Genomic DNA, 14,494 nt, shown 5'->3' on the forward strand with positions numbered 1-14,494 from the left:
ACTACCAATTTATGTTTGTTTATAAGACACAATATTTATCTGTAGGTATTATCGTTTAAGCCCATTCCTTATAAGGCATGTACCGGTGTTGTTTGATACGTAACAATATATTTGTATACACAGATGGTATTTGATTTTATACATCTACGTCACAAATTGGCAATGATGAAATATATGTATGTTTTGGCAATATTGCAAATATTACACCTGAACCACTGTTTTGGTTTCAAGTTTTTCCTTATTCGACCGTTTTGATATAATCTCTTCTTGTTTGATGTTTTTTTTTATTGAATAGTTTATTTTAGTGATTTATTTACTCTGGTGCTTTTCAAAGAAATACAGACATTTATCAGTCAGTCTAGTACACATAATAAAAGTTCTGGTTACCGTGAAACTCAATAGCACTGTGTTAATTCTTAATTAATTGATTTATTATATATGTATTCTGCATATATCTATTATACAGAATATTCTAATCACAAAAACTATAAATAGAATAATCAATCAAATAGAATTGTCAATGGATACCAGGATAACGGATGGTTATTTCCGGTATATGTACTTCACATGTAATGTATTCCTATTATTAAAACGATTACTCAGTAGTAACTAATTAAACTATTCAGTTAATAATACATTAAATGTAATTGAAGTAGAGGAACGATAGATATGATTTATTTTGTAATTTTTACTTACTAATGAATAAAATTTTTGTTAAAATCTAACAGTCAATAAATACAGACTGACATGATGACGATAAATCACAAGAAGTTTACTACAGCTTACAAACACTATGTTCATAATTGCACGCACACTTAAGGTAAGCTTTAATAGATACTTCGTCACTGTATCGTTATTTTAATGGCAAGTATTTTTCATATTAACAATAAATAATGATTATGAAAAAGTACAATTGCGTTTACTTATTGCTCGTAACCCTACATACCTACATATATAATCGTACTACCAGTTTTACAATTACATTACTACAACGTGACGTCATTCATTCGCCAGACTCACAGGTGCCAATCTGATAATCTCATTTACATTCTTGTTTTTTCCTATAGAACATACAAAATTGAACTTTAAAGTTTGAAAACATAAAAGTTCATTTTCATTAAAATATAGACGTTTCAAAACTATATGTAGTCTTTAACGAATTTAAACCTTTATGAAATCTTGATAAACATTACATAGTTCAGAGTTTAAATATTCTTATCAATTTTTGGTAAATCCTCATGTCCACGTGTGTAATACAAAATATTTCAAGGTGTACCATATAATATTTCTGTTTTATATAACTACATTCAAAGCTAAGAGTAATTGTAATAACCGAAAATATTTACTTATTATCTGTATTGATAAATAATGAGTAAATATTATTTTAATTTAATTGAAGTTGATTTCAATTACAATAATGATTGATATAAAGTTACTTAAATCGATAAATAACATTACTGTCATCGTAGAAATTAAATTAGAGGAATTGAAATAAATGATACTGAACTTAGAATTATAACTACATACTTCTTATCTGATACAAATCTAATACATCTTCATTCTTTACTCTTGACTTTTGAAACCAAACGTTTTTTATGCAGACATTACCCAGTAAAAATTAATCTCGCCTGTCAAGATTAATGAATTGGATTATTGGTCGCCAAAATAGTGTTATTGGTAATTGTAATGGTAATAGATATTGACAATGATTCATGTCATACTCCAGTGACTTTACTGTATAGACAATGGCTGGTCGCCTACGGTTGGGTATGACTGCTAAACGGTAAAATTATATCAATGAGGAATCAATTAGCTGTCCATTAACTTTGAATATAATACAAAAAACAAAGAAGGCTAGAGGTTACCTAGTTTACGAGGAACAATAGGCGGCATGATGTGTCTACATATGAAGAAGTCCCTTTTAAAATAGCCAACGGGTTTTTAAAATAGAAGTCTCATTGTTAGAACACATATCATCATATAACAACGTTAAAAAGTATAAATTATGCTTTTGTAAAGGTTGGTGAAGACTACTTTGTAGTGCTGAAGAAGAAAGGATATTGTTATAGATATATTGAAGAGTACTAATTTATCGAAGTGGACTTTTAACATACAAAATCGTATGTATTAGTGCCTCTGTCTCTACTATTTCAGTCACCAAGCAGCATGGTTTGTAAACTGTGTTTCGAATGTCTGTAAAATTACGTGTACAGAGCTTTCTTATCTGCCTTACGTGCGTCAGAACTCTATATTGCAATATTCGTGTTCATGTATATAGGCAACGATTATCACTTTCTAGTAGGCATCAAATGGGATATCAGTGTATTTAGGATTCAATTTACATAAACATAAATAAATTTTAATATTTTTGTACCTAGAGTTATAATACCTATGCTAATATAAATAGACAGTCACTTTAACAAAGTACCAAAAAGATATTGTACCTTGTATAAAAGCAACTTTTTAATTATACAATACATTACTACTGGTACTCTCGGAGAATGCGAAAACTATCTCATGGATACGGCAACATGTTCAGTTTCAGTGTTCAAGAAAGAATAGCCGTCATTGCCCATCGGCCTGTCTGTGGCCAATAAGTCTGTGGGCATCTATGAAGAATTATCTGATGTAAAAAAACAAAAAATGTTTCGACGCTTATAAACATAAAGATATAAAAGACCGATCTGCATTATATCATAGGATAGAAATTTACTTTCACAATTTATAAACCCCAGTGAACAGTTCCGTATCTGGCTGGACCAATAAATGTATGTGTCACTTTACTAACTTTCTGACTCTGATGAATGAAACGCCAATAACAAACCGAATTATTCAACAGTAACTCTAACTACCCCACCTGGATTACAGTCGTAAAGTTTATTTAATTGTAAAATTGTTAGTGTATAAAACTTATGCTTGTATAAGTGACTGGTAATATCGAAAGGTGTGTTAGAGACAAATAATAATGCTCGTCCAATTAACTTAAATACTTTAGAATTATTTATGGGCAATGATGATTACTGTCAAAGGGCAAATGTCGCTTGCTAAATGTATGTTGAATGTAACTCGAGCTTAGTGTATAGAGAGCTTAGGGTTTTCACTAATATATTTTCAAGGTTTTGAGACAGAGAATTAAAATTTATGCAATCAATTCACCTCTTTTTCTTTGTATATTGATTAATGTAAAATTTAATAAATTAAAATACATATGCCTTTGGTATATTTTAAACTAAGTGAGATTGAGTTATTCATTTATATTTCACTAGCTTGCCTCGGCTTCGCCCGGGTGTACTTGTATTATATATATAAACCTTCCTCTAGAATCACTCTATCTATTTAAAAAATTAGTTGCGTAGTTTTAAAGATTTAAGCATACACAGGGACAGACAGACAGCGCCAGTGACTTTATTTTATACTATGTAATAATGATATTCATTAACTGTACAAACAGTATTGATACAAAAGCAAAATCTCTCTGGAATTATATTAAAAAAATAATAATAATATTACGACTATATTCATCTCGAAGAGGTCATATTACAATAGATAATAATGACTTACATATAAAAAAGTATCAAAATAAGATTTATTAGAAGAATATAATTATGGGCAAGCTGTCAATAAGTATGGAGGAGTTTCTCCGTCATAACGTTAAACGTCTAAAGGTGTCAAACAAATTCACGTTTACATTTTGTAACATTAATAAGTCTCAGTTTAGAGTTATTATATTAATTGGTAAAATAAATAATACAAGCAACCCTCTGGCAACCCTGTAAAGTCGATACATGTATAATACACATAATTGTAGACATAAACAATATATCCTATAGGTTCAGATAGAAATGAATCCAGTAGTAGCAGATTTCACTGTCAACTGCCTCCATAATTTTGTATTTCTATTGACACAAGTTAGAAACTTGATCCTCGCCGTTTAATTAAGTCATCATTTTGAATAGATTTATTTTTGAATCAACAAAGTACAAATACTTAAATTTGTATAGTTAGTGCGACAAGGTAAGTTTTATAAATGTAGTATTAAAAAATATTTGTAAAAATACATAGAATAGTTGTTATTAACTTTAACTTAAACTTACTACTTAAACTAATTACTCTCAATATCAGCATCATGTAAAAGTAATGAGACTGGCTGTTGAGGAGTATCTAAAGAGTTGCTAGTAAAAAATATCACCATCCCAATTTCTCTAATGACAAACTCTACATTTACAAGTACATTTTTCTAATGTACTTTTTCGTATTCCTGAATTAGGTATATGCTTTAAACTAAGAGATATTATAATAGATTTATTCGTTTTGCTCTTGATTGGTTTTAATAAAATGTATCAAAAATTGAATTAGATTGATATCATTATTGAAATTGGGTCACGAGCTACTGACTTTGGTGGTGTTAAGTAGAATAGTATTTGGGAAGACTAGCCAAAACGAGTGGAACCTTTATACTAAGTTTCAGAAAGAGTAAGTTTTAGAAATGCGATAAAGTATTGAATATTTCAGAATTTTTAATATTATTAATTAATTTTATATAAATATATCAATATTGTTAGGTTATAATTATTCACATATACTGATACTGCGAAATTTTCAATTCAGTGCTCAAATTTAAACACACAAGTTTGACACATTTCTACGAGTCGAGTTAATAATTTTTTATTAGGTTCGTCAACTGCATCAAGAAATTATTATTAAATTAAAACTTTGATCTCGATTATGATTTAAGTTTGATACTGTAATATACCCTTTACTGTAATGTATCTCAATACTTATCTGTATATATAGTGTATAGGTACTCCTGAAAGTATGTATGTGTGTACCTGTGCACTCTCGTAATTTTACCCGATGGCCACATTTTCCCTTAGTACCTACCCAGTACTAATTGGCGACTCGTGTCTCAAGCTAAGAATTTACCGAGGAACTCTATAGAGCTGAAATATATTTTTTAATTATTTTCCCATCAATAATACCATATTGTGATAGTAAATATTATAATATTAGTTTTCTAAGTTTATGATAATACTATTTACAATTAATTACTTTATTGTAAACATTTGCACTTTCGTATATTAAATAATCAATAATAATATTATAATGTAATTTATTTACTTCTCCTTACATTCATAGAATTGTATAAATGTATTCAGTATTTCCGGATTATACAAACTAAAATTCATTTAAAAAAACTACTATACATATAATATTTATTTCTACAATAAACATAGTGTCAATTACTAGTAGTCCACTCCGGTTGCGCCCGAGTTTTCAAACATTATGAGTTATGTAGCTTATATCACTCTGGGAAAACCTCGCAACAAATATAACAGATTGGCGCAGTCGTGTAATGGAGGGTTGAAAACATTCCGATGATGCCTGGCTTCAAAAACTTGCTGACAAGAGACGGAAGCGCCATCTAGGCGGTTCAGTTCCGACTACTGCCAATATTTTCTCTTGTCGAGCCTGTGGTACGCTATGTGGCTCTAATATAAGTTTATATAGCCTCGAAAAGAGCTGTTCACAGACCATCACGCCATATCGTCTATAACAGATGAAAAGGCCATTATAATCACTCTGGAATACAGGTCCAGGTTTTTTCTTTTCTTTAACTTTCATTATAACAAAATCCGCTGCCTCTCTTTTTTTACAATATCAGTATAGATAAAGAATCAAATATTGATGACGAAATATAAATTAACCTTTTAATTTTATAATTTATAACAACAGCAGTTTATAATTGGGATGTTGTATGTAACATAAATTACTGTTGCATACAACGTCTCAATTATAAATTACTGTTGTTGATTTTTTACGCACATATTTTTCAGAAAAGCAATATATTAACATATTTTATTACAGTGTAATAGTTTTTTATTTACATCGTTATTGTTTATATATACGTATTTATACGTTTTCTTTATGCTTATACTAAATATAATAAGCACGCAACAGTATAAAGGTGGTAATATCATTTCATAGTGAATACAAACAGTACAGGCGAGTCAACAAGAAATGCCACACGAAACGTAACCGACAACTGAGCGGCTCCAAGTGCGTACCGATATGTAATTTGTCAAGCAATTTAAATAATATCCATGATTATTTAACTATTAAAGTCATAAGACGTGTTGATATTGAGCTAATGAGCTGAACTGCGTAATGACGAGCTACCCGTTTCTCAGATATTCGGATTATTTTCCTGCGAATTTTCGAAATTGAGTGAAAGTTTTTACTTTTTCTTTTATAAAATGCCAGTAGTTATTGATTACTCACAATTGCTTTCAAAAGTATGTGGTTATATTAATAATACACTGCACAATTAAAAAAAAAATTAAGAAAAATCTATATTGACAGTATTTTTATGCTTTACAACAATTAAACATATTTTTCAATACAGAAACATTTTCTATACATAGTGTTTTAGATAATTTAACACTTAATATTTTTTGGTTTTTACAAATAGAAAAAGCCCCGTAGTATAATCAAACTAAATATTATGACAATTCATTTGAGATTGTTTATTATATTCATACAAAAACCTAATGTGCGCATGCAATTTTTTTTTTTTGGTATAACAAAATCCATAATGATGTAACGTGTGCATATAAAGATGAATCTTAACACTGTAATCCATTATGACTAAACTCACAAATAAAAATAAACGTAAATATGTATAATAATACTAATTATAAATAAAAATGATCTATAATAGTCTAATTAGATTCACTATTACTGTATTCGTGTTGACTCACGGAGATTTGCAATAGTTTGGGTATTTCCAGCACATACAATTATTAAGTATATTTTAGTAAACACAGTATAGATACATACACGAATAAATTGTACTTTAGCGAATAATTCTCGGCATAATGTTTCTACTATTCAAATAATGTGTTATGAAATATTAATTATTTTTTTCATAATTTTATTTCAATTACAATAATATTTATAAGCTTATTATAGAATAAAAATGAAAATTATGATTTAAAATACATTTTATTTAATTTTTGATATTCCAAATGCATGCAAGGTAATAAATAGAATAGAATTATGTTTTTCTAATTATAAATATCCATTACTTCTCTTTTGCACCTTTACAGTAGTCATAGTTATATTTTAAATCTACCGCTCTTTCGGAAGGCTGTCCCATCACAAGAAGAACGTACAAGAATATTTCGTGTTATTTACTCTTTTAAATTATTGTTATAACTTTACATTTTCAAGTTGATAGTTTGTATTCACATACAAACTATCAACTAGCACTAATTTATTAGATTCAAAATATTCAATAAACAATAAGATTAAATCAGTGGTAGTTATTAGAGCAGCTAGATCCTACAAGTAGCAATCATTCACGAGTATAGCGGATTTTTAATTACATATTAAAATTAGAAATTACATATTTTTAATAGTTTCAATTATTTTTAGTAGTTTAAATGATTAGATATACATTTCTCGTAAATATAATGCTTATTTACTGTTAGACCGGATGTCAAACCGATCGCGATCGCTCGACCGGAAGCTTGACCTTGGCCTATTAAACCAAGAAAAAGACAGATATGTTATTATTTTATTTTAGGAATTGTGATATAATAGCCAGAATTCAATTTTAAAAAATCCGACCAATTTCCAATAGGTTACGTTACAGTTATATTGACCGAACGATAGGGAGCGAGTGCAGATGGCACTCCAAACCTGCGGAAGGACTTACGGAGTATATGTCTAATACAGGATAATGTGTGCAATAATTTTTTCATTGATTTAATGTACTTTTTTTGCATATTTTAAAAAATATAAACTATCTATATAAACAATAAGTATGCGAAAATTTATATTCTTTCGTAAAAAGGAGTATAAAGGTTTGTTCACATATTATATTAATATGTAGATTAGTTTAGCTGATGAAAATTTGTAAACGAAATTTATTGTTCCGGTTTTTACTAATACTCCCTCAGGTCAACCTTCACTTAGTTTTTGAAAAGCATCATAAATTCTGTTGTGAATTACTACAATATAAATAGATACGAGTATAAGCCATTCCGAATACCTTTCATCATGAATGATGTCTCAGTTTCCTATCCATCAGCTTCCGTCTATTGTTCCTGAACTTCCGTTCTTCCTGATTCATTTAAAAGTGGGACGCTATATCATAACTAATTCTGTAACTCTGATACTTTTTTAAAAATAATCATAGATGTACCCTGTTATATTCCAAATATCAGTGCTAATAAATGTTTTAATAAAAAATTAAGAGGCATAAGTTTTGTTTTGTTTTTTTTAAATGTTGCATTTCTAAAACAACTGTTTTAAAAATACTTTAAGTATCAAAATATAAAATTATACTCGTGTCGTATAGACATTTATAGAGTATGATGGAAGATCGTGGAAAGTGGCAAGAGCACCATTGACAAGAGCGTGTCCCTTAAATTATGAATGAATGGAGTACCAATAAATTGAATGTATATGATTACGCAAAAATTAAACTAATACATAATTTCTTTATTATTTTCTCTTCATACCAACCATGTTAATACAACCAAACAGTTCCGTTCTATTGACACCATGACTGAGACACCATGACTATTTTATCATTGTTGTGTAGACGTCCGCCGAGACCAATCAATCATTAATGCTTATATCCTCCAGTTCCTTAATCCGGGAGTAATGATGTATGCGTTGGAATGGTTATTATGCAAAAGTAAGACAGTTAAAAGTGTTATCGATTATTATAGAAAAATTGGCAAAATTTTATAGATACATATTTTTCAGTGTGCAATTTTGAGTTAGGGACTAAAAAGATGGAACAGATATTATGCTGCCATTTTATGTCTGTTGCTCCTTCCATCCGTGTACCATTCGATTTAGATAAATTTTAGTACTAATCTTATTGCCTATAGGACATTTACCCGTTTTTATTTTTCATATGTTAAACATACACTATTGTTTTTACTTTTCTCACACATATAATATAATCATCTGCCAGTATATTGAAGAACAAAGAAAGAATGAAGCAAAACAGCCTATATAAAGGTGGTAAATATGTATTAGACGGAGTAAGGTGGTATTTTACCGAATATGATCAGAAAAGGAATGATGGAAAGGATGATGAGAAAGGAAAACAAGAAAAGGAAACAACATGCGTTGTTCTTTTCTTGTTTACTAAAAGAAACAAATAAAGTGTTTAACATTACAAAGTTATCTTCTTTACTATTTTCAATTTTCAATAGCACGATTTGGTGCGGTGAATTGAATCACCCACAACAAAAAAATCTAGTTGCTAAATAAGCCCAAGTCATCCACGGGTTTCCCCTCAATTTGTACATTTGTAACGGATTAATCTAATTCATTTGTGTATTTATTTACTAGTAGTGTTTTTGTGAATCTAGTAAAAGGATGTCCGGCTTTAAGGTCATCTTGTTATATAATGTTATTTATAGATTTAAGTGCGGAATATTTTGTACTTTCCATTATCTGATATGAACTCCTAACATCTCTGAATAGTAATAATAATAAAGAGAATCATTAGAAATGGGTACTTGACCCATTTCTCTGGACTAATGTGTCATAGCCTCCTCTATTATTTCTATATCTCGCTTTTCAGACCAATACAGATGCAAAGCTTACTTGGTGGCAGAAGTAGTCGACCCGTAAAAAGGACGTTTGTAACAACGTTTAAATTTTGGGGGCTCTTTAATAATATTATAATGATAAATAATCTCGTATACACGACTGTAAACAGTTTAAAACTCGGTCCGCATATGTCAGCCACAACGCAGCTTGGTTTATAAGATGTTTCGGTTGTAGGATGGGATTTGGCACTGAAATTACAGTATAAGGCATAATATCTTAGTCCTCTGGTAAGGCAATGCATGCTCGGTATCATGATCGTCATTTAATAACAGCATGTCCGTGGTATTATTTATTTACATAAGTATGTATAGGCGATGATTGTCACTTAATTAGCGGTCACATTGCTTGCAATCACATATAAAAAAACATAGGCATAAATAAGGAATATATGCCTTATCGTAAATATATTAATTCTTTCCCTCTTTTAGTAACACAAAAACAAAATTTAACAATTAATTAACAAAAAAAACCCCTTACTATAGGGTTTTTTTTATTTAAGTATGCCTACCCGAAAATTATTTTTCTCCGTGATTTGCCAGTCTTGCATCGTCGTAATCAAATATGTCCTAGATTAAAGCTGAAATTAAAAATTATTCTATTTTTTTATATTCATATAGTAATTAATAATAATGTAAGAAAGTACTTGGAGAACGGAGATTTATTTGAAGCATTGTCACGACGCGAAGTAAAAATAAACATAAATGATACTACTAAACTATAAGCTGAAATACAAAATTATAATTATACAAATGATTAGTCATTTTCAACAAAAAAGATATTTTAGTGAACTGGCAAAAGGAATGGAAAGAAATAATGCGCTCCTATAATAGCATAACGTAACAAAATACGAAAAAGTTCTTTGTTTATGAGCTACTTTAATCATGTCTATTTATAGACGCATAGTATACTTAGTAGCGGCTTTTGACCCGCGAAATCGAAATAGTTGTAAGGCAAGTATAATAAAACGCTTTAGAGAATGATCAATCCATAAACATAAGCCTTAAGCGGGTTGATGAGTCATCTGTTAACTCTGTTATTGGAGCAAAACCAACATTTGGTGGCATGTCGAATATATATACAATACCAATTAAGGGAATGTATTTTTAATATTGCGGTTTTGGAACAAATTTAAATAGACATGCTTTGATATTTAAATAATATTAAAAACATCAGCGGAAGGAAATGCTCCATGACTCAAGTTAGACTTGTCGTTTGAATTTGTATCAATTAGTAGTACTTTTGCGGTCATTTATTTTTAAAACAGTTCATTTGAACCGATGGACTATGTAAAATAAACGATAGGATTACTCAGTTACATTATTAACAGTTATATAATAAGACTTAATAAAAAAACTTTAATATTTTTTTCCGTTAAGTTGAACTTTGTAAATAAAATGAATAAAAAATGTCACAGAAGAAAATATATTTCACGTAATAAAACGTCTGAAATTCTTTTTTAACTAAACAATTTAGAGAGTAGATGTGAAATACCTACCAAGTCTGCGCAGCATGTGGCGTTATGAGTGTGCTCTGATTCCTTATACCTACCTTTTATATAATTTATAGTTTTAATTATATCAACATGACTTTTATATGCGGTACTTACCCACTTACTTAAAGGTACTTAATACCAATCTGCTAATGTATAATATTTCCGTCTGTAGAATCTCAAAATGCCCCACATTACATAGCGGCTAACCGTTTCAAAAATGGAATTCTTCCGTAATACGGTAGATAAATTATATATCGATAATTATATACCGTATACGGTAGATTTAGGATCGCAAGTGTTCCTTCTTTTGCCGTTGTAATTTGCTTTGTTCCTATATTTTATTTTTATAATATTATAAAAATGAAAAAGACAACATAACATGCAGTCTCTCTTCTACTACGACACGAATTTACTTTAATTTTATTCTCCTCGCGGATATGTTGTTTTACGATACAACTTATGTTACATGATACTACAAACGGGCATAGGCCTTCATTCACTGCATTATAAACAAAAGTTATATTTTTGCAGAACCTACCTACAGCTAAACAGTTTGTACGTGAGCTAAATGAAAAGTAATATTGCAGGATACAATATGTAATAGTTTAATTAACTTTGTACCAATTATTTAGTAAGTAAAGTAAAAATTTTACCCACAAAGACTGTTGTCTGCGTGTGGTACACATATAGGTATATATGTGGTTTGGTTAAAGGGAGAAAAATTAGTGATGGTGAATAACATGTTAGACACTACAAAGTACGGAGGCGTTATCTTAGTCCTTTAAAATGGCAACAAATGAAGTTACCACAGCCTGTATGATGATGAGATTTCTATGAATGGCACATTGGTGTACCTTTATAGGCGCCTAATTGAACTTGCCATTACGTGAAGATTATTTGCCACTCTTTTATATATATAAAAAAGAACAGATTTGTATTTGACCTCAATGTTGAAAGTTAGTCTGTAAATATTATATTCAGGTTTCCATTTTCTGTTGGTAGCTTAGGAAATATAATGGGTAGTGGTAGCGGTAACAAATTACAGCTTTTAACCATTGCCACACAGCATGTTAACAGATTCTACAAATTACTTACTGGATTTCTGTAGAGAACATAATATTCTGTGTATAGTAAACATTGCTAGAATAGTTGTTACCTAATGTACCTAATGTACCTCTATCGAATAGTGTTTTTAATTTGGTATTTTGTCTCAATTCAAATCATTTATGCAGCATTTACGAAGTATTACTTACTATTAACTTACGTTCAAAGTCAGACCGATATATGATTAAATTAAATAAATTAAGTAACGACTAGTGAAGTCTAGCTATTGAAGTCGCTTCAAGAATTATGACCTATTACATTTTCATTCCAATAAGTTTGTAATATAATCGGTCAGTGTGTAACCACCACAAACATTATATCTAAGCCTTAGACCAAACACACAGCCACATTTAGTTCAAAACTTCGTAATTATAAAAAAAGGATATAATATTAGTATAACCACAGATAAGAGAATATTATGTATATATTACAATTACGAACAATACCTCATGAATTTATCGTCACAAGTCCAACTCTTTATTATGCTAAAGCTATTTCGAAAGACAACTAATAATACATAGATGTAACTCGACGCCATAAAGTACTTCCACTATCCTGTACAGGTTACTGTACTGATTAAAACAATAACATTATCAATTACACAAAAGTGGGTATATAAATAATTGCATAGGTTGATGGCATTTGCCATTTACGGATAAAGTAATTATATTCGTATATCTGAATCATAGTGGTAGACGGATACCACGTTACTGTTACATGTACTGTATTTTTTTATGTTACACCATGGAATGTCATTTTCTTATGTTAGTGGCAAGCAAGCTGATGGTCCACCGATTGGTAACCATCACCAGAGGACCTCGGATATCACGTTATTATGTTGGAATCCCGGAGGACTAAGATGGCATGCTCATTATTCAGTAATTTCACTGTCTTTTCTAAAACCGAACTACAGTTTACAAAGCAAGCTACTTAGCAACTGAAAAAGCTAACACTGACATGCCCACGCAGACGATTTTCCAACATGTCCTTCTCAAATAATCAATACCAACACCAGTTGTTTGAAAATTACCCGTCTATTCGTTATTTCATAAGGATATATATATTTACCTTACAATTTAAGACAAATATTAGTTTGTGGGAAACAAACTAATATTTGTCTTAAACTATCTTAAACTAATATTTGTCTTAATTTTTCCGCACTCAAGTCAACACTCAAATGTAATCGCGAGACCTTATTTTATTAATGTCATTGTGGTTAAAAATAAATTCGAGTATAACTAATTTATGGCTTCATACAAACAATGACTAACAAAAACGAGGTCAATATGATTAAGCTTTCTTCGCAATTGAATCTTTCAATTCACAATCAAACATGAATATACTGTTCATAAGCAGGGCTGTCGTTAAATTTTGATTAATTACTTTTGCAGGACATCGATAATTGGACGTGTGTGATAATATATTCTACTTGTATAAGAGAAAGAAAGAATCTGTCTGTTGTTTGGAAATCAGTACGAATACCTAATTCTAAAGTATATATATCAGAGACTATGCATCTACTATGTTTAAAAAGAAAACTAATGGTATCTGCTTACTTTTCCAAAATTTTTTAAATACTAGTTATGCCCGCGGTTTCACCCACATGAAATTTTTAGCCTATATGTTTATGTATATTCTGCTATATTACTGTAAAGTTTCATCAAAATTCGTTTAGTAGGTTTTGCGTGAAAAAGTAACAAACATCCATATCCATACTCACAAAATTTCGCTTTTATACTATTAATAAGATTATTATATTTTTTGTCACATTTAAATAAAAGTCAAAAACAGGGTAACGGAAATTATCAAGGTTGGCCGTCGGATGTTACACGAAGTAATAAATTAACAGTGCCCGTGACAGCCCTATAAAGAACTGATTGTATTCAGAACGCTCCGTTATCAAAATCTTTTGCATTTTACTTTTTGTTCATCAAAATGCTTGAACATAAAAAAGTGACAAGTTGTTTTGCACGTGCTAAATGACCATTTTTTATAGACGCTATTTTTTCTGTCGTGTCGATGGCGCGGCCCACAATGTTTTCGTTCACATTAACATATCCTAATTGGATTGTAAAACGTTATAATTAACGGATGCTCAGTTATTAACTGATCAGTGTGATCATAGAGTTTCGTGCGTGATTTCTTTATTACCGTTACATGACATTTAAATTTAATACTGACTTACATTATTAGACTTTCATTGTTCGCATTCAATTTTATGTAATTTAATATCTCGAACCGTCTTTAAAACTATGATTGGTA

This window comes from Achroia grisella, unplaced genomic scaffold (assembly GCF_030625045.1).
Source record: "Achroia grisella isolate CSIRO2021 unplaced genomic scaffold, CSIRO_AGI_Agris_v1 utg445, whole genome shotgun sequence".
Lineage (NCBI taxonomy): Eukaryota > Metazoa > Arthropoda > Insecta > Lepidoptera > Pyralidae > Achroia > Achroia grisella.